Here is a 21,923-nt window from a genome sequence, read left to right as displayed (position 1 = left end):
CCCAAGCAAATGATTATAAACATGCTGAAAATCGTGAGTAGGATGCTTATTAATACATGCAAAACGTCCCATACTTTTAGGATGAAAGTTATTCAGATAGTCGAGGAGTATTTTGAGGTCAAGAACTAACGATCGAAAATTAGTAAATGGCTTTTTATTCATTTGTGTATTTTCCTGCTTATAGCAACAAATTAAGCTCATAGCAACTGCTGAGAGTAGCCACCGATAGTCATATCGCATATGGCAGAGCAGCACAAAAAATTGTACCATACTTTCTCTTACATATCTGTTGCCTGCTGCATCATGACGGCCATTAGAACTCGATCAACCATTTCCTCTTTTGTGTCTTCTGCTACTAAAGTCTTTATAGGCAACGTCTTCATACGAAAATTTTCTCCGTGGACGCACCAAAGAGCATAGTGTTTAGTTTTTCAGTGAAAGTACAGTTCATTCAAGAGCTCTTATTTCCTGAAACACATTCCCAACCATTGGTCCCATATGTACACGTATTTGAAGTTTCTACCGAGTGGTTTTGTGTGTACGTGCAGCCGGCGCTTTCATCTTTGAAGCAATTTTTATCCATTGTTGGTGCTGGAACATCAAGTGTGAAATGTTACTCCCTGAAATCCATTTAATAACGTTTAGTAAGGTGGTTTTTGATGTTGGAGAGAACAGAATCGCGTGCTTTCAAACTCACACAATAATTACCACAGCTATAGTGCCAGAAAGCGAAAAAGAATTATTTTAAAATACGGAGATGCTGCATGAACATATAATCGATGTCTGAAGGTTAAGGAATGTAAAGTCTAAGAAAACACAAGGCGCAGAAGAAACAATAGCATGTAACTACTATTTATGAGTATCAGAATCACAAGAGCTTTAAACGTGGTGTTATTTGGGAAAAAGTGGAACATCTAGTATGCTAACACATTTAGTAACTACACAATTGTATTTTACAAAGAAGTTTCTACGCTGCTGTATGTTCTTCCTTTAGTCGTAATTGAAATAGCAATGTGGAGTTTCAATGAAGTGAGAGAAATGTAACGAAACGGAGGAGCTCATTACGAAGATCTGCATAATGTTATGACTGGAACTTTTGATGTTGGACTACTGCAGTGAGACTACACCGAAAATGATATACTATATCCAAGAGAATCCATTTTCAATTCTGCATAGAGTTCCGTTTCGTTGTGTTTCGCTTACTTCATTATTAATTCATTGAACCTCATGATTTGAACTTCGATGATGCATATTTTAAGAAATTTTTCTCTGTGTGAGAACTGTACATGTTAACAAACATTTTCAAAGCAAATGTTAATCTTTTTTACCAAATGATACTACATTTGTTCAGCAAAGTGTGATTTTGCGGTTCTTAGACTTGTTAAATTACAAATTTGACATAGGGGACTCCCGTTGTTTGACATAGGACACCGATGACCTTTGAAATAAGCTGAAAGTTTTGGAGTCGAAGTATCGGCAGAGGTACACTGCCCGATCAGAAGTATCCGAACGTATTGTGCCGGATGTTTATCATTCCGGCGGTCTGAATTCGAGCTCCCGTCCACCCAAAGCGAACTTGTCTGGCGCTAGCCTGCAACTAGCTTCTACGCTGTCGGCGGAGCGTCATGTGGGAAGCGTGGAGAGCTTGGGGTAGGAAAAGAGTGGCAGTTGGCTCTGGGATTTACTTATCGTAACACATCCTGTTTGTGAGACGTCGATGTGGTGCATGGTAGTATGACATCGAAGCATGGACTGTTAAATGTTTTTCTTTTGGGAACACAGCATTAACCGCAATAGTGATCTGCCGATTCCACTCTAACTGAATTGTTTTATTTTATGTTTGGTACTGATAAGGCAGAGGCGGACATTTCGTATCGAAAGAAGATTTTTTAAATGTTTTAGCTGACTTGTGATTTATACTGTTTGGATGCGAGAGTTCTTAACGTCGTTGTAGCAATTAGTCGGATTTGTCCTGGCACACTTTGTAAGGTGATATTAGGTGATACATACAGATGCGTTTACTACATTGGGACCCGTCACTGAAACATTTAATTTCACTGCGCCTCCGAGTGTTCACTTTTGATGTAGAATCGGGGAACGGAAGCGCAAGATGGTGTGATTGTATTACCGACAGCCAACGTTGAGAACTGCGTGCACTGCTGGGCATTCGGCACTACAGGACAAATACTGATGGGTGCTACGGGTTTAGTGCAGCACCGATCGGCTCGGAACAAGGCTGGTGTCGTCTGAGTTTGTTGCGAAGTGATATCACGAAGAATGGCCCTTTTAGCTGTCCAATCGTTGTCAAGTCACTTGCTGCTTCTGGTCTGGTCCGCCGAAGTTACGGAAAGTTGTGGATTGTTCGTTTCTTTCTACTTTTCTCACTGCGGTAAGGGCCGGCAGTGTTGTTTTACACTCCTACATAGGAATGTGCTTACACATCTCTTCCCAGCGTGTGTTATTGTGCAAAGGGCTATCCAGTTTTGCAAAATTATTGAAGAGTTTGCGTCTGGCCCCACGTAACCGACGTAGCGAAAGTTGTCCCTGTAATCATACGGTTGGTTAATGTATTATACGCGTAAAGATTATAGGGACTACACATTGCGGGTGCAGAGTGGAGTCCAGCATGGTTATAAGTAAAACCGGGGCGTTAAAAGTGCGTGCGGTGTGCCAACGTGCTGTTTCACTGCTAGTTAGTGTTTATTCAAATTCTAAAAAGTAAAAAAAAAAACAATAAGAAGATAATTTAAATTGGAAGCAAGGCTGTTAAGCAAGAATTCTTTAGCATAACTTTACCTTAAGCTGCTCTCAGCCATCAGATACCGCTGCACAATTTGCTTGGGTTGTGGTGTTTGGACAGTACTGAGTTAAAGCGTAATGCTCCGTGATAAGATGGTGCAGTGGGCATTAGTAATTATGTTGTACGAATGATTTGTAATGGTTGATGGCCAACGTATGTGTAAGTCTGTTGTATTTGGTATCTGTATATTTGATTCTTGTCTGCGGGACCACAGTAATTAAACTCAGACTTTTTCTGATCAATTTTCTTAATGTTTTATGGAATAAAACTGTTATTAATGAATGGCTGTAATTTAAATATATTAATTTCCATCGGTCTGTTAGGATAGATATTTTGAATTTATTTATCTGAGTTATTGAGGGCTTAGAAGAAATGAAATTACTTTTGTTATCTAAAAGCAATTTTGACTAACCGCAGTACTTTCCTAGTTTGTCTGTAGCGTTGTTGGATTAACTACTGCTCATTGTGTTTAAACGCTACGGGAACATTGTAAGTGGGCCACTGCCTTATACGTGTCTTATTTGCCAATTGAGATCGGTGCACAAATTGTTTAACTCATATTTAACTGGAAGGATGCAGAAGTTAGAAATTAACAGCACAGTTTGTCTGCAAAGATCGGCACAGTCCTATAACTGAGGAAGTATTAAGAATGGTGTGTCACAGGGTTCAGTCTTCCTTATTGCTATTGATGTATATATTAATGGCTTGACACTATGTATTCGTGAAGATGCAAAGCTAGTTCTTTTTGCTGACTGTACGAGTAAAGTAATCACACCCAACAAACAATAATCTGCTGAGGAAGTTGTAAATAACGTTTTTCAGAACATTATCAACCGGTTCTGTGCAAATGGACTCTCACTAAATTTTGAGAAAACACTGTGCATACAATTCTGTACAACAAATAGCAGAACATCATTGATAAATATAGAATTTAAAGTCTGTTGCTAAATCAGAATATTCAAAATTTCAGGGTGTGTGCATTGATGAGCAGGGGAATTGAAAGAAACACATTGATTATCTACTGGAACTGTTCAGCTACTTACGCTGTTAGCGTTATTGCAAATTTAGTGATAAACATATCAGTAAACTAGCCTAGTATGCTTATTTTCATTCAATGCATTCAAATGGAATCGTATTTTGGGATAATTCATCATTGAGGGAAAACAGGTATTCATTGTACAAAAGAGTGTAATCAGAATAATAGATGGAGTCCACACAAGATCACCTTGCAGACTGTCCGCCCCAGTAGCTGAGTGGTAAGCGCTACGGAATAGCATACCTAAATGGTTCAAATGGCTCTGAGCACTATGCGACTTAACTTCTAAGGTCATTAGTCACCTAGAACTTAGAACTAATTAAACATAACTAACCTAAGGACGTCACACACATCCATGTCCGAGGCAGGATTCAAACCTGCGACCGTAACGGTCACTCGGCTCCAGACTGCAGCGCCTAGAACCGCACGGACACTCCGGCCGGCAACATACCTAAAGGCCCGGGTTCGATTCCCGGTTGGCTCGGAGATCTTCTCCGCTCAGGGACTGCGTGTAGTGTAGTCCTTATCATCATCATTTCACCCTCATCGACACGGAAGTTGCCGAAGTGGCGTCAACTCGAAAGACTTGCACCAGGGGAACAGTCTACACGACGGGAGGCCCTAGCCCTACGGCATTTCCATTACCTTGCAGACCTTTATTTAAGGAACACAGGATGTTCACGGTACCATCGCAATACATAAACTCACTTGTGAAATCTGTTATTAATAACACATCTCAATACAAAAATAAAAGCGAAGTGCGTTGCTACAACAGTAGAAGAAAGGATGATCATCACTATTCTGGATTAAATCTGACTTTGGCATAGAAAGGGGTGAATTATTATGCCACAAATAGCGTTAAAAGTCTGACAGAGAGCCAACCAACATTTATAAACAAATTAAAAGAATTTCTGGATGACAGTCCTTCTACTCAATAGATGAATTTTTGACATTAAGTTGTAACTGTCAAAAAATTATATTTTGTAATTATATTGTGTAACTCATGTTAAAATGACACGTTCTACATCATTACGAAATGCCGTATGTTGTGACTGGAAAAAGTACCGTGTCCTGCAACCACGAGGCCCACAGCCCTGTAACCAGCCAAGAGTACCAGCTTCATCTGAGAGATGTTTTTGTTAACAAATGACATTCATCTCAGTCAATTATCACATCACTCCACTCCCAACCGCGAGAAGTCCTGCCCAATATGTTACATAATATTACTATAGAGTCTGTCCAGCCTTCGTCTTTACGGTGCCTTGCTCTGCTGGAGACACTTTCAATGACGTGTCTAAATGTCTGTGGAGGAATTGCAGCTCATTCTTATTCAAGAGCGGAAACCAGAGACGGTAGTGATGTTGGGCGCTAGGGTCTGCATCGAAGTCGACGTTCTGACTCAGCCCAAAGGCGTCTCATTTGGTTCCTGTGACTCTGGGTTGGCTAGTCCATTTCAGGAATGTAACTGTTCACAAACCGTTGTCACACAGATGCTACTTTATGACAGGGTGCTTTGTCATGACGGCGCGATCACTGTAGCCGAACGGTTCCTCTACTGTACTCAGTACACAATACTGTAAAATGTGGTCGTATCTTTCGACGTTTAGCAGTTTCGTAAGCGCAATTAGAGGATCACACCCTAATCACGAAAAATAGGTCCACACCTTAAAATCATCTCCTCTGCACTTCACTGTTGACACTGCACATAATGGCAGGTAACATTCTTCAGGAATTCACTAAATTCAAAGCCTTCCATCGCGTTGCCACACTGTATAACGGGATTCATCATTCCAAATCACTCTTTTCGAGTCACCCACTGTCAAGTGGCGTTTCTCTTTACACCACTTCAAGCGTCGCTTAGCACTGGCCATAGAAAAGGGGGGCTCACAAGGAGCTTCTTAAATTGTATGCTAATCTTCTTCAACTTCGTATGCATAATAATTGTGTTAACTGAATTGCTGGCAGCACTTTGGACCCAGAACAGTTACTCAGTATGTCCATCGTTTTAGAGATGGTTGCGGGACTCGGCTGTTTGACAGAAGATATCAAATTAAATACCTTTCAGCCGTCGGGTTTCCGACCTTTTTTTGATTTGCAACCAGATTCAGCGTTATATTATGTCATCTTCAGGCCCCTGACCGAAGTGCAGGGAGTATCGACCTCGGTTGTGATCAAAGTAGGAGCCAGCAGTACTGGTATTAGTAGATTTTTGCTATAGTGATCACTTCAAAAATCACCTGCCGTCTGGTAGGTAGGCCTGGTTCTTTTACTAAGGTAAAATCCAATGAGTAGCCGACGTTCAAAGTCACTGAACTGTGCTGGCAGTCAGAATCTTCTGGTACTGCAACACGGTACTCCCTAACTCTTTTCATGCGGGTGGGTCCGGCTCTTGTGACATCGTCTGGTCTGATGAGACAAAACATTAAGACCACCAACTTTATAGCTTGTTTTTCCGTCGAAGTACATCACTGATTCTGCGTGTCACGAATCCGACAGTTTGTTGGTTGGTTTGTGGAGGTCCGTAGCATTAGATGTTTACGCACAGGTCATACAATTCGAGTAAATCAAGGGCCGCTGACTTTATTCGGCGAGGCGCCCCAAAGCGACACAGATGAGTTTCATAGGATTTACATGAAACGAATTTGGTCGCTGAGACATCAACGTGAGTTCACTACAATGTCCCTGGAACAACTGTAGTACGCTTCTGCCTCTGATGCACGGACAATTCTACTGCTGAAAAATGACAACACAATCGGGGAAGACGTCAAGTATGAAGGATACAGATTGTACACAGCAGTCAGCACGTCTTAGATTACTACCAAAGGTCCCACGCAAGTGCAGAGGAATATTTCCGATAGCATAACACTGCTGCCACCAGCCTGCGTCCGTTGTGCGCTGCACGTTTCGAGGCGCTGTTCACCTCGATGGCGGCGTTTGTGGAGACGAACGTCGACCGATTGTAGCAAAAAAGTCATTCACCCGAAAAGCCGACACGTTTCCATTGAGCGACTGTCGAATGCCGAGGGTCCAGTGCCGACTACAATCTAGCTTACGATGTAGTTGGGTCGACATGTGAACACATAGTAGTCGTCTGCTGCAGAGCTCCATATTCCACGATGTACAATGAACGATGTTCTATGAAACACATGTGCGTGCACCAGCGTTGTGCTCTTTCGGCAGAAATGCCACAGATCACCATCTATCCTACTTTAGAGGGCAGATAAGCCCTCAACCCCCGTTCTGTGAAGAGTCGTCGACGTCCAACCATTTGGCGCCTACTGGTCGCTTCCTGTTCTTCTACCTCTTTCCACGGATCCTCAACGACAGTAATACGTGAACATTAGAACATCTTCGGTGTCTTCGATATATTTGTTCACAGGCTCTGCGTAATAGTAACTTTGTCAAAGTCATTTATCTCATTGGATTTCCCCACTTTCAGCCCGTATCTTCGCTAGGTGGATCCTCGTTCGTGTCTGCTCCGCTCACATATTTTTGTTACCGCGTCAAGTGTTCGCAAAGCCACCAGGCGGCATGCAACGTCGCGGTGAGCAGTGGTCATAATGTTTTGGCTTAATAGTGTACAGCTCCGTCCTAATAGTTTCGATCAGAATGCATAAACCGTCAGTTACGTTAGACACACTAGTGATGGTTACCTGAGATCAGTTACCTGGAATTACATTCGGGACGAGAGAGGTTTAAACTTTCTTTCGGCCATCTAAATTAAGGTTGTCCTAAGCTTCCCTGAATCGCTCAAGGCGAATGCTGAGGTGACCTGAAGGCTACGCCCTTCTGCTACCCGCGCTTGTGCTTCGTCACTAATGTTCTAGCCGTCGGTGGAATGTTCCTCTCTTCCTTCCTTGGCTCTTGTTAGACAGGACTTGGTTTACTTTTATTTCTTGTTACGCTACGCAGATCACCTCTTAATGAGATACTTCTACTATCTCTCTTGCCTAGAAACTGGTTATTGATTAAAATACGACAAAATATGCATTTTGACAACACGTTTCCTATTTCTCAACATTCGTGTTAAACTTAGAAAGCGTCTGTATTCTTTCCGTTAGTAACTTCAACCACAAGTGAAATGTGACAGGGCACGATGATCTGTGTGGCTAAAAGATTTACCAAGAACCCAGTTACCCACTGGTGACGTAGAACACATCGTCTTTATCTTTACAATTAATCCTTTTCCACATACACTCTAAGTTTTAACATAAATCGACGCACCAAGAAGGAATTATCCTATTGGACGGAAATCGTTGGAGTATCTGGTAATCCACCAAGTGGGACTGAAGCCGGACACGTACTACTTGAATAATGCTGGATTCTGTTATAGCCACGGAAGGTGCGGAATCCTGTTAATTTTGGCCCATTCATACGACTATGTTTATTGGATATGAAAACCGTTCTGGATGGCAGGTTACGTTCGAGGCCTGAAGATGACACCATGTGGTAGCAAAATTGGTAGTGTGTGATGAAAAGAATAAACGACCTTACATTCAAATACATCTGCTGGTTTTGTTATCATTATTCAAGAAATCGGTAAGTGTGACGTACATCTACAGAGAAACGAATGATCATAATTTCAGAAAAACTGGATGATTTATTCAAGAGAAACAGCAAGTCAATAACGCGTTAGTCCACCTCTCGCCCTTATGCAAGCAGTTATTCCGTTTGACATTGATTCATAGAATCGGTGAAGTCCTACTGAGGGATATCGTGCCAAATTCTGTCCAACTGGCGCTTCAGATCGACAAAATACAGAGCTGCTAAGCCGAATAATTGCGTGCATAAGTGTCCGAGTTGGACCAACGTGTCATCAACTTGGTGAAGCTCTTTCTCATAAATTAACCATCCATTTTTTTCTAAGTTTATCATCATTTGTTTCTCGATATGTCATATCCACTGATTTCCGTCCCATTCGGGTAATTCGTTCATCTACGTCGTTTTTTTTGTGTGTCTTAGAGTGTATAAACTCGTACATATCCTCACAATTTGTGTCTGTACTGTTGAAAAGCTTGTTTATGGATCTTTCAAATGCTGCTGCATTACAAACATCATAGGTGTTTCAATATTCAACTAGAATTTACCAGTGAAAATATTTAGCCGCTGTTTTCGCACTATCACATGTAGATGCTATGTGGGAAGACACTGTATCCTGGCTTGTCATCCGCTTCCACGCAGGGTGTCTCTGACAAAGCGGAGAACCATAGCCGTGAAACGATGATAGGCTCGGGAATGAGGGACACTAAGCAGCATTTAATGAAATGGAGGCACCAGCTGTGAGGTACCTTCTTTTTTCGTTTGATGATGAGTTACTGTGGATCCATTGTAGTTCCAGATCTCCTCAGCATGTTAATTTGTCTAAATGATAGTCATAATAATGGTAGTAGTAATAATAACAGTAACAACAATAGTAATAATAATAATTTTAATACTAATAATAATAATAATAATGTCGAAAATTACACTTCTACCAATGACATGTAAAATTTTATGGAACTTCCCCAGAAAAGAGCAGAAAGAGATTCACATAAAGAGAGAATTTGAGAGTGGCTTAAAAAAGGCACGTTTCTGCAAGCAACATATTTTAACTTAAAATCAGTAGTAATTAGACACATAATGTTAACCAGGAATTTTATAATAGTATCATTTATTGCTGGAAACAATTTGATTCAGCAGATAGATAAATAACTGAAAGAGAACAGATGTAACAGATAATTCTGTATTAAAGACAAATTAATAAACATAACGAGTTTGTTTGTGTGGCCATCCTCCACATCAAGCACAGAAATATTTGTTTTGTAAATAAAAAACGCCTTTTCTTGCTGCAATGCATTTCATTATCCCAGAGGCGTTTTGCTTTGTTCACTTTAAGGCATCAGTGGGATCTCTAATGATATAATGCACTTTTGTTTTTATATTATTATTCGCAGATTGTAAAGCAGTTCACTTCTCTCTTTTTATGCAAATAAAATATGTGAGAGCGGATTTTACGTTTTTCGGAAACAATGAAAGAAAAAAATTTTTGTACAGTTACTTTTAGTGTTTCTCAAAGTATTCGCCTTTAAAATTCATACCATTTTGCATACGATCGAACCAATTGTGAAAACACCTTTTCTACTCTGTTGTTGGTACCTCAAAAAAGGGTTTTGGAGCGATTCTATGGCTTGCTGAGGTGATGAAATTGGCTACCTACAAATTTTTGTATCACATAAGAGATCAGAAAGAAGTCGTTATCCAACAAATCATGTGAATAGGGACCATGACAGATTAATTTCTTGTTTTTCTCTGCCATAATAAACAACTCAAGTGATACGTGGCAGCATGTATTGCCATAATGAAGAACGCTGCCACGTTTTTCGTTTGTTGTTCTCCGTGGCATCGATGACTAGTGGCAATCAAATTATTGTGCACCTTTCACCGTTAACTGTTCCTAAATAACGATCGCGACATCTCTACTGTAGCAAAAGAAACAAGCCACTATTTTCTTCGAAGAATTTCCCGAACAAACCAGTTATATTGACTTTGCCTTATCTCGAAACACCCAAACTGTTGACGTTGACTGCTGCTTGTTTCTCGGCTCTTACGTATTCATCCAAGGTTCATAGTTTCATCTCCTGTCGCGTTGTTCTCGAAGGACTTCGCATCTACCGTATTTTACGGGTTATAAGACGCAACAGATTATTAAAAAAACCTTAATTTTTAAGCTCTTTAAAAAAATTCATTTTTACCATTTTTATAATTAGATTTCAAAGCCAGACTAACAACACAAATTCTTAGTTTATAAAACCGAACTGACCTCTAAAATCCCTGAAAATCGTCATCTTCTAGTTTTGGCCATTTTGAATCAGTCCTCTATTTGCACATTTGGTTTTCCTGATTTTTTTTCAATTCTTCTTTACTAACTTGCCATTCATGCCGCTCAGTTGTTCTGCATATGCTATCACTTTCAATTTATTGCCCGCATCTTATATCTTTTATTTTTTCCGTTACGAAACTAGCTACTAACAAAAATAATGTACTGTTACTGATAACACACATTACTTTCAATTCAAATTCACTGGCACTATAGAGTGCAATGACGCATCATAGGCTAGACAGTGTTCCGGGTTTGTGATGGGAAAGTGTTAGCAAGGTCGTGAATACCCGCAACTCATGTTGGTGGCATCGGTGCACTGCTGCTTCCAGTTGAATCCAATATTGAATAGAGAGATAGAGTACCCGCGGCATCTAGTATATGGCCATTCATAAGAGAGGCGCTAATTTTAAATCAAACATTGGACATTTTTATATTAATTTCGAGTATAAGACGCCCCTGAATATTTGAGGCAGGAAAAAGTGCGTAAAAGTAAAATACGGTAGTTGTTCAAATATTTATCAGCATTTCCTTGAAATGAGCCTGGTTTTCGAATTCGCTTAAATAGTGTGAAACCTATGAGAATATATCTACTTCACAGCAAAATGCTCACGCAGAACTGATTGCACTGCAGACCTCGTTACGCTCTTTAGTCATGTTGCGCATGTCATGGGACAAAAGCAGACCCACGACAGACATCTGCAATCCAATTTTAAGTAGCCTTTTCTGAAAGTGGCTGATAACCGTAAGTGGCTGATAACTGTAAATTAGTCGAATAAATTCGAGGAATCGATGCTGAGTTACGTCTTTACGAAAGTTGTAGAAAAAAAGTCTAACGAAAAGTTTTACATGAAGCGTCCGGCTGATAGTTCAGGTTTCCTTGACGTGTTGCCGGCCGGAGTAGCCGAGCGGTTCTAGGCGCTACAGTGTGGAACCGCGCGACCGCTACGGTCGCAGGTTCGAATCCTGCCTCGGGCATGGATGTGTGTGATGTCCTTAGGTTGGTTAGCTTTAAATAATAAGTTATAGGGGACTGATGACCTCAGAAGTTAAGTTCGTTAGTGCTCAGAGTCATTTGAACCATTTGAACTTGACGTGTTGATGAATGGCGTGCACACAATTACGTTTCCATCTCTCACACAACACTGTTCCTTTAAGCTCTCACTGTAAGCAAACTAATTGGCAATTTCGAAACTACTACTTTTTTAACAAGAATGTAAGTCAAATTTTAATAGCAGTGAGTGACATCTCATCAGTTCATCTATTGGAAATTTAGAAAAATTAAGAATCACCCTTTTACTTTCAGAAATTCCTCCAATAAATCTTCTAGAAACATTAACTGCAAGAACTTATTCCTAAATTTCAGCTGAAAGAACAAACTCCATGTCAGATATTAAAGACTCAGCAGAACACACACACACACAAACACACACACACACACACACACACACACACACACAGAGAGAGAGAGAGAGAGAGAGAGAGAGAGAGAGAGAGAGAGAGGAAGAGAGAGAGGGAGAGAGAGATAAACAGGTAAAATAGGACAAGTTTGTAAATTTGGTAAAACCAAACAGCAGAATGAATTAGAAATATTTTCAGTAAATGTAAGGAGTAATAAGATGGAAAGGGCATATGGTTTTACTAAAGAGTTCTAAGAAGTAATGCTCCTCCAAAAACTACAAAACAAAAACTCAGAACCACAGTGCTAAGAACGGAATTCTTAAACGATATGAATGCTTAATAACGAACTATTGAAGGTGAATAAATACTTGAAGGACGCATTATTAAGAAAATTATGGGCACAATATAATTAACCAACGGCTGTAAATGGGAAGTACCAAGAAAATCTCGCAAAATATGGGGAAAATACCAGAAGTTACAGCAAAGCGAAGATTAATCTTCTATTGGCACCTCTACTGAATCAATGAGAATAGTTGGATAAAATAAATATTGTACTATATATGAACACAGAAATCTACCATAGTATAGATTAAAGAAATAAGTAAAGATCAAGAAAGAAATAATTCCAATGAATCGGAAATAAGGAAAAACATTCATAAAAAAATGAAAATTGACAGGGGGATGAGACAAAGAAATACCGGAGAAATCGAAAAGGCAGAAAAGATTATGGAAGCTGTCATGTGAACCTCATTCGTCAATAGGAGGATAAAAGAATTTTTGAGAAGTATTTTAACTAATTTTGTTTCATTATTATTGCAGCTCACGGTCTCAAGTTTGTTTGCATGATACCTTAGAGTGGACATATCTGGGTGGTTCATGTGTTCGCTGTTCTCCTATTGATACAAAATAGGCGGACGCCATTTGGCTGCCAAAAACTAAATTCTATGACTACGCCGGGCACCTTTAAATACACATAATTTTCGATTTTCATCCTGTTCGAGCATAGGAGTCCAGAGCGTGCAGATATTATCTTTGCCGACAAACATTGGTTAACACTTCTCTGTAGAAGAAAATGTACCACGGTACAGAGCAGGGACAGTCAACCATTTTTACTTATCGCCAACTGTTGTATCTCTGTTACCAGTAAAATTTTCTAACCACCCACCGGTTCCACAGTAATGATGATTTACATATTAGATAAGCAATTTTACTTCATAAAATTTATAAAGAAGAGCTACAGCAAATTAAAATAGATAATAATATTTATTCACCAAATACTTAATGTCAAAATTTTATAAAAACCCAAAGAAAAAGTTTTCATATTCGCTACGTCCACCAGAGAGCGATAGGAACCGGAAAAAAAATGTTCCAATGTGTGTGAAATCTTATGGGACTTAACTGTTAAGGTCATCAGTCCCTAAGCTTACACACTACTTTACATAAATTATCCTAAGGACAAACACACACACCTACGCCCGAAGGAGGACTCGAACCTCCGCCTGGACCAGCCGCACAGTCCATGACTGCAGCGGCCCAGACCACTCGGCTAATCCCACGCGGCGGTAGGAACCGAGTTGCCAACCATTGGTGTAGAGGTGTCGTGTTACTTAAACAACAGAACAGTACCCTACAAAAGAGTGTTTTTTGAGAGGTAGATATGAAAAAGTAGGACATATTCTAGGTCATAGTGATAGCAGTAGAAAAATAGGGGCGTAATGTCACTTGAAACGTACAAGAATTATCGGTATTGTGCAAAAGGAACAGGGTATTCCACTGATATGAACAGCAATTTTCAAATACCTCTGTGGAAGAAAACGTTCCATACACACTACTGGAACAAAAGAATAATTTTGTAAAGATACAGTAATTGATGTAAAATGGCTCATAGTTCGCAATGTGAAATGTAGTCACTAGCTGTGATATTTCGTCTATACCTGCTGACTGATTCGATCATAGTCGAACCTTTTTTTTTCGTACGTGGGTGACAGCATCGATATTCTCGAGGGATATTCAATTTTTTTCTGAAAGCCGGTTGATTTTTTTCAGGATTGCAATATACCATATTATCTCCCACTCTTTTGGCTACAAAACCCCATTTTTCAACATAATTTACGTTCGATGCGACGGCTTATGCCACCTTACTAGGAGGGCCTCTGTACCCGCTTGGTACCACTCTACTGCTCGACGTCCTACAGCATGAATGACCTCCACATCATCCCCGTACCGCTTCCCGCGGAGTGCATCCTTCATTGGGCCAAAGAGATGCAAGTGGGTAAGTGCGAGGTCCGGGCTGTAAGATGGATGAAGAAGAACAGTCCAGTGAAGTTTTGTGAGCTCCTCTAGGGCGCGCGAAATTGCGTGAGACTTTGCATTATCACACTGTCAACCTGGGTTTAGAAAACATCGTTCATGTGAAACACAACTAGCTCTTTATTCACATGAAATGTTGAGTGCTATTGACAAGGGATTTCAGATCGATTCCGTATTTCTGGATTTCCGGAAGGCTTTTGACACTGTACCACACAAGCGGCTCGTATTGAAATTGTGTGCTTATGGAACATCGTCTCAGTTATGTGACTGGATTTGTGATTTCCTGTCAGAGAGGTCACAGTTCGTAGTAACTGACTGAAAGTCATCGAGTAAAACAGAAATGATTTCTGGCGTTCCCCAAGGTAGTGTCATAGGCCCTTTGCTGTTCCTTATCTATACAAACGATTTGAGAGACAATTGGAGCAGCCGTCATAGGTCGTCTGCAGATGACGCTGTCGTTTATAGGCTAATAAAGTCATCAAAAGATCAAAACAAAGTGCAGAACGGTTTAGAAAAGATATATGAATGGTGTGAAAAGGGGCAGTTGACACTAAATAACATTAAGTGTGAGATCATAGACATGAGTGATGAAAGGAACTCGTTAAACGTCGGTTACACGATATATCAGTCTATCTAAAAGCCGTAAATTTAACTAAATACCTAGATATTACAATTACGAGCAACTTAAATTGGAAGGAACACACAGAAAATGTTGTGGGAGAGGCTAACTAATGTTGTTGTTGTGGTCTTCAGTCCTGAGACTGGTTTGATGCATCTCTCCATGCTACTCACTGTGTTTTATTGCCAGGACACTTAGAAAATGTAACAGACCTACTAAGGAGACTGCCTGCACTACGCTTCTCCGTCCTCTTTTCGAATACTGCTGCGCGGAGTGGGATCCGTAGCAGATGGAACTGACGGAGTACATCGAAAAAGTTCAAAGAAGGACAGCACATTTTGTATTATCGCCAAATATGTGAGAGAGTGTCACTGAAATGATACAGGATGTGGGCTGGACATCACAAAAAGAAAGGCGTTTTTCGCTGCGACGGCATCTTCTGACGATTTTCCAGTCACCTACTTTCTCCTCCAAATGCGAAAATATTTTCTTGACACCGACCTACATAGGGAGGAACGATCACCACGATGAAATAAGGAAAATCAGAGCTCGTAATGTAAGATATAGATGTTCGTTCTTTCCGAGCGCTGTACGATATGAAAATAGTAGAAAATTGTGAAGGTGGTTCGATGAACCATCCGCCAGGCACTTAAATGTGATTTGCGCAGTATCCATGTAGATGTAGATGGAGAAGGAGAAGCTCGTTTTGGCATTTTTGCGGGAATGAATTGCTGAAGTTATTTCTTCAATTTCGTTAGGCGGCATACACATCTAAGTTGATCGTTTCACGACGATGAAGGACATTAAACAGAGTAATCCCTTCAGAGTCCCGGAAGACATTTGTCATGACTTTACCGGCTGAGGGTGCTGTTTTGAACCTTTTCTTCGGAGTAGGCACCACTTCAAGGACTGCCGTTCTGTTTCCGCTTCCAAGTGATGAATACATGTTTCATCGGGTGTGACGATGTTTGACAGAGAATTGCACGAACGGCCTCGTAACGCGCAAGGAATTCCGTACAGATGGTCCTTCGTTTGTTCTGTATGGTCTTCCGTTATGCGACGAGGAAGCCAGCGGGCAGACACCTTTGAGTATCCTAACTGGTGGTACCAGCACTACCAACAGAGACGTCCACTTGTGCAGTGGAGCCTTTGTGTGTGGCCGGTCGGCATGCTGAGATCGGACAGGTTTGCGCTACCTTCTTACTATGATGACAGGCCTCTCCCTACGACTCAACGTGATTTTGTTCACTACCAGGTCTCCGTAGACATTCTGCAAACGCCTATGAATATCTGAGATCATTTGGGTTTTAGCCAAAAGGAGCTCAGTGACAGCGTTCTCGAACCGCGCGACTGCTACGGTCGCAGGTTCGAATCCTGCCTCGGGCATGGATGTGTGTGATGTCCTTAGGTTAGTTAGGGGACTGATGACCAAAGATTTTAAGTCCCATAGTGCTCAGAGCCATTCTTTTTGACGGCGTTCTGCTTGAAACACACCTCCCAATGGATGCCGTTTTAAAGGCTACATAAAGAGCCGGCACCTATCGAAACGTATCGGGGCCTGCTGCGGGATGTCCCTCAACAAATGCCGCGTTTTTACAACTGAAACAGGCCAAGAAAAAGTAAATGTGATGCATTATACAGGGTGTCCCAAGTATCAAGACCACCCTAATTAACTGTTTGTCCAGATGCAAATTACATAATGTTTCAAGCAAATGTTCTTTAGCCATCAGAAGGGCATCAATCAGCGTGATTGTCTTCGTTGTAGCTTTTTTTTTTTTACAGAGACATGAACAGCGGTATGACTTTTATAAATGGCAACATGTATTTTATATTCAGTAATTCCTCTCATAAAGATCTATTCAAAAATGTATCACAGTCTACCATTCACTGAAACACATTGTTATTAATTACACAACACAACATTGACTTTGAGCCTGGGATAACAAACTCGTCCACTTGCTGGAGTTGTCAGAAAACAAATAAAAACCAACTAGAAACATAACACAAAATAAATTGACTCTGCCTCTCCTGTACCACTGTCCAGGAGTAGAACATTCAAAGGTGCTCAAAGTGGTGACCCTGCATACCGATACACTGGTGCACTTGTTGAATGAAAGAATTATGTACTGCTTCCAGTGTTACTTCCTGAAGAGAATTACAAGCAAGGACCATACTTTCCTTCATGTCCTCCGGAGATGTTGGAATATGGCGATAGACGACGTCTTGAATGCATCCCCAAAGAAAAAAGTCTAGAGGATTTAAATCAGGAGACCTAGCAGGCCAAGTAACAGTTCCACCTCGTCCAATCCATTTTGCAGAATACCTTCGGTTCAGAATACGACGTGCACGCAAGGTATTATGTGCTGGACATCCATCGTGTTGATACCACATAAGAATTCTGGTTCTTAGCGGACCTTCATCCAATAGAGGAGAAAGAATTCGTCTCAGGAAGTTGGCATACGCTTTGCCGTTTAGACTACCATTGATGAAGAGAGGGCCAGTAATTGTAGTACCAAGCATCCCACACCAGACAATAACTCTCTATTGACGCTGATGGTCCCCCTGTCTCAGCCTTCGTGGGTTGTCGCCGGACCAGTAATGCATGTTCCTTGTATTTACCTGTCCTTTGTTTGAGAAGGAACATTCATCGGTAAATAGAACATAGGAGAAGAAGTTCGGGTTGGCGAGGATTTGCTGCTGTGCCCATTGACAGAACTATACACGATTCTGGAAATCATTCCCATGCAATTCTTAATGTAGGTGTACATGGTAAGGATGGAACCGGTGACGTGTAAAATACGTCGTACACTGGTTTTTAGGAATACCAATCTTGTGCTGAAGCTGTCGTGTCCTCACATGTGGATTCATAGCAACGAGAGCGAGAACAGTAACCTCGACAGCTTTGTCTGTGAGAGTGCTATGGCGATTGCGTTGTCGTGGATTGAAACTTCCCGTTTCCTGAAGCGCAGGGACAAGACGAGATAACATCCGTCTCGAAGGTGGGTTCTTGTCACGATATGGATCTCTGTACATTTCCGATGCGTGCGTAGCATTTCGCATACCTTCAACAACAATAGAAGAAACGTTATGTCGATGTAGTTTGTAGGCAGTACAGCCTTTACTGTATGCCTACTCTACACAACAGCATTTAAAAGGACTAAATTACTGTACTAAATGTAGCCGTACATAAGAAAAGAATATTGCAATTACTGTTATGCTAACTTACATTCCCCATAGATGAGTTGCATTTCTAATTTCTCTTCGTTGGTGTACATTCTACTCACACAACTTTTCAACTGATGATGGTTGACGGAATGACGGGTGTATATTCTACTTATGTTAACATTTGTCCTCTGTCAACGTCAGCACGTGGATGTCTTCCATTACCCCAAGTACCTGCGTTAATGGCTGGGAGCGTCAACGTCAACGTCATGTTGTGTAACTAATAACGATTTGTTTTATCGGGTGGTACACTGTTACACATTTTTGAATAGTTCTTTAGCAGAGTAAATGAATTACCGAATAAAAAATACAGGGTGCCATTTAAAAAAGTCATACTGCTGTTCATATCTTTATAAAAGCAAAGCTACAACGAAGGTAATTACGTGATCGATGTCCCCCTGTCGGCTAAAGAACATCTGCTTTTTGTAATTTGCATCTGGACAAACAGTTATTTAGGTGGTCTAGATAAATAAGACACACTGTATATTGAACACCCGTACGAGTATGTGTGATCTTATGTCTTACGTCAAAGCGGTAGGTGGATCAGAACAAAATGTCCAGGCACTCTGTGACCAAAATGGTACCGAAACAGACGATGACAGACTAAACACCGAAATACTTAACGTCTTTTCCAAAGCTGTTTCACAGAGGAAGACTGCACTGTAGTTTCTCCTCTAGACTGTCCCACAGATGACAAAATGGTAGATATCAAAATAGATGACAGAGGGATAGAAAAACAATTAAAATCACTCAAAAGAGGAAAGGCCGCTGGACCTGATGGGGTACCTGTTCGATTTTACACAGAGTACGCGAAGGAACTTGCCCCCCTTCTTGCAGCGGTGTACCGTAGGTCTCTAGAAGAGCGTAGCGTTCTAAAGGATTGGAAAAGGGCACAGGTCATCCCTGTTTTCAAGAAGGGTCGTCGAACAGATGTGCACAACTATAGACCTATATCTCTGACGTCGATCAGTTGTAGAATTTTGGAGCACGTATTATGTTCGAGTATAATGACTTTTCTGAAGACTAGAAATCTACTCTGTAGGAATCAGCATGGGTTTCGAAAAATGCGGTCGTGTGAAACACAGCTCGCGCTATTCGTCCACGAGACTCAGAGGGCTATAGACTCGGGTTCACAGGTATATGCTGTGTTTCTCGACTTCCGCAAGAAGTTCGATACGGTTCCCCATAGTCGTTTAATGAACAAAGTAAGAGCATATGGACTATCAGACCAATTGTGTGATTGGATTAAGGAGTTCCTAGATAACAGAACGCAGTATGCCATTCTCAATGGAAAGAAGTCTTCCGAAGTAAGAGTGATTTCAAGTGTGCTGCAGGGGAGTGTTGTAGGACCGTTGCTATTCACAATATACATAAATGACCTTGTGGATGACATCGTAAGTTCACTGAAGCTTTCTGCGGATGATGCTGTGGTATATCGAGAGGTTGTAACAATGTAAAATTGTACTGAAATGCAGGAGGATCTGCAGGGAATTGACGCAAGGTGCAGGGAATGGCAATTGACTCTCAATGTAGACAAGTGTAAAGTGCTGCGAATACATAGAAAGATATATCCCTTATCATTTAGCTCCAATGTGGCAGGTCAGCAACTGCAAGCAGTTAATTCCATAAATTATCTGGGAGTAGGCATTAGGAGTGATTTAAAATGGAATGACTATGTAAAATGTATCGCTGGTAAAGCAGATGCCAGACTGAGATTCATTGGAAGCACCCTAAGGAAATGCAGTCCGAAAACAAAGGAAGTAGGTTACAGTACACTTGTTCGCCCACTGTATGAATACTGCTCACCGGTGTGGGATCCGTACCAGATAGGGCTGACAGAAGAGATAGAGAAGATCCAAGGGAGAGCAGCGCGCTTCGTTACAGGATCATTTATAATCGCGAAAGCGTTACGCAGATGATAGATAAACCCCAGTGGAAAACTCTGCAAGAGAGACCCTCAGTGGCTCGGTACTGGCTTTTGTTGAAGTTTCGAGAACATACCTTTACCGAGGAGTCAAGCAGTATATTGCTCCCTCCTACGTATATCTCGCGAAGAGACCATGAGGATAAAATCAGAGAGATTAGAGCCCACACAGAGGCATACCGACAATTTTTCTTTCCATGAGCACTAAGAGACTGGAATAGAAGGGAGAACCGACGGAGATACTCAAGGTACCCTCCGCCACACACCGTCAGGTGGCTTGCGGAGTATGGATGTAGATGTAGATCTAGATGATTAGCTGTGGTGACTATGAAGAACAGGCAACAGTAAAAAGTGAAATGGTGATACAACAGCAAAGAGTGTGGGGTGGGAAAGACATAAAAGTGCGACAGTGCGTTTTCGATTAATTTTCATTGGTTGTAATGATTATTTTGTGATTTTATGACTCAAATTGCACCATAGGTCAGAATATTCGCGATATATGCCTCAAGTGTGCATGACCTCCTGCAAAGTCCATGTAAATTGACGGGCTGTTACAATCAGGCCACAGCATCACGTTTACGCCAATAATGTCTAGTGCAGTTGCTGCAAATAGTTGGTATTTTCCATGTTCATTTCAGCATACTTCTGAGTACCCGAGTAACAGAAACAATCAAACAGGGACATTGTTCTTAAGAAAAAAAAATTGGTAAAACATAATATATAATTTCGTCAAAAAAGTGACAAACGTGATTCAGTGTGGACAGTTTATGTATTCCTCAGTGCTGTAGAAACTGTTAGATTTCAGCATCTTTCCTTCTTTTTCTTACTTACCGGTTAATATTTTTATATTCTTTGTTTTTGCAGTCTGTTAACTAAAAAAGAGAAAGGCTTAAACTTCTAGTCAAGGCAATAGCTTCGAAATATATCGTTTCGTAAAGCTGATTATTGAAACCAGATTTTTGCACGTTTTCAAATCTGTGGTAATTACATTTATCAAGAAGATACGAAAAATCCCTTGTTACGCAACTAAATGTTTATTTTGTTTCGAACCCAACATGTTTCACCTATTCGTACTAGGTACCATTACTGGTCCACAATATGAATAATATTATTTAACTATACATATTTCGTTAAATGTGTACTATGAATAGATGAAATATATTTGGTTAGGAACAAAATAAACATTCAGTTGCAAAAATGGGAAATTTTTCTTATTTGCGTGATAAATATAATCGAAGTAACAACTGATATATATCTGCAAATATTAACCACTCTTAAAAAACTATTTTGTATAGTGTTTGGTTACATTTTACGTGTTAGTGGTACAAACGTTCGCTTGGTTCTGATAATTTCTCGTTCTCAGTATTTTATACTGCGCTGCCTGTTTCGTTGTGTGAGACCTGTTTTCAGCAAGGCATCCATAAATCTCTCCCCATAAATCCTTCGACAAGGCAGCCATAAAAACATCGTCCGCCATCGTTCTGTCGTCGACACGTGCTGTATCTCTCGACCTCGATCCGCGGAGTACCGCAAACAGCCGTTGCACTCCTTGTCGCCTTCCAACTGGTTTTACTCCGAGCAGCTATGTGGGCACCACGTGCTGTATGGGGGAAGTTAAGCCCAACCCACTGCATCGTTTGCTTCACACTACCAACAGTGATGTATTACTTGTATTGATACTTCAAGCAAACCGTGTTGACTGTACGCTAAGACAAATGACACCCACGAACCGCAGAAAACCAAGTGGGTGTTTGG

This window comes from Schistocerca gregaria, chromosome 1 (genome assembly GCF_023897955.1).
Source record: "Schistocerca gregaria isolate iqSchGreg1 chromosome 1, iqSchGreg1.2, whole genome shotgun sequence".
Classification (NCBI taxonomy): domain Eukaryota; kingdom Metazoa; phylum Arthropoda; class Insecta; order Orthoptera; family Acrididae; genus Schistocerca; species Schistocerca gregaria.
The sequence above is the reverse complement of the archived record's forward strand: the minus strand, read 5'-3'. Positions refer to the sequence as shown.